Source organism: Phoca vitulina, unplaced genomic scaffold (assembly GCF_004348235.1).
Source record: "Phoca vitulina isolate PV1807 unplaced genomic scaffold, GSC_HSeal_1.0 scaffold24, whole genome shotgun sequence".
NCBI lineage: Eukaryota > Metazoa > Chordata > Mammalia > Carnivora > Phocidae > Phoca > Phoca vitulina.
Genome location: NW_022589727.1, coordinates 20,166,478 through 20,167,862, shown reverse-complemented (window position 1 = coordinate 20,167,862; position 1,385 = coordinate 20,166,478).

Genomic DNA, 1,385 nt, shown 5'->3' with positions numbered 1-1,385 from the left:
CTCCATGTTGGGCTCCATGCTGGGCTCCATGTTGGGCTCCATGCTGGACATGAAGCCGACTTAAAACAAAACAGAACCTTAACTACTAATAGCATACTGTTGAGTGGAAGCCTTACCAATAACACGAAGCCGATTGACACATATTTTGTATGTTATATATATTATTTACTGTATTCTTACAATAAAGTAAGCTAGAGAAAAGAAAATGTTTTTAAGAAAATCATAAAGAAGAGAAAATATATTTACATACTGTTCTGTAGAAATTTGACGTGTAAGTGGATCCATGCAGTTCGAACCTGTATTGTTCAAGTATCAACTATAAATAATTTTTTATTAAGGATTTTATTTATTTATTTGACAGAGAGAGACACAGCGAGAGAGGGAACACAAGCAGGGAGAGTGGGAGAGGGAGAAGCAGGCTTCCTGCGGAGCAGGGAGCCTGATGTGGGGCTTGATTCCAGGACCCTGGGATCATGACCTGAGCTGAAGGCAGACGCTTAACAACTGAGCCACCCAGGAGCCCCAATAATTTTTTAAAACAAAAGAGAATTTTACTTTCTTCTTAATTTAATTCCTGGCTGAAACCAAAGATGAAATAGAAGACAAGGATTATGCAGAAAGGAAGATTAGGCCCTTGGCAATAATTTTTTTCACAGCCCACCATTCTTTTTTTTCTTTTCAAAGATTTTATTTATTTACTTGAGAGAGAGAGAGAGCATACGAGCAGGGGGAGGAGCTGAAGGGGAGGGAGAAGCAGACTCCCCGCTGACCTGAGCCAATGGCAGATGTTTAACTGACTGAGCCACCCAGGCACCCCTCAACCCACCATTCTTTTTTTTTTTTCTTAAGATTTTATTTATTTGACACACACGGAGAGAGCAAGCACAAGCAGGGGGAGCAGCAGAGGGAGAGGGAGAAGCAGGCTCCCGGCGGAGCAGGGAGCCCGACGTGGGGCTTGATCCCAGGACCCCGGGATCATGACCTGAGCCGAAGGCAGACGCTTAACCAACTGAGCCACCCAGGTGCCCCTCAACCCACCATTCCTAAGTGTCAGGAATGTATATATAATATTCTGTAAACATACATACACGAAAGTACAAAACCATATGTGAGCCATACGTAATCAAGAGATCATTAACAGCAAGTTGGCAACCTCTACTTTCTTCCAGTCACTATTCTGTCCCAATGGTTAATCACTATCTTGATTTCCAATAGGATAACTTATGTTTGCCTGTTTCTGAGAGTGACATATTACTTTTGTTTTTAACACTTTGGGCATTTCCACTTATCTGATAATAAGGAAACGCATCCCTGGAGGCCCTCCCCCCACCCCGAGGAGGCCCTCCCCCCCACCCCGAGGTGTCATTTGTTGCTTACCTTCTGTG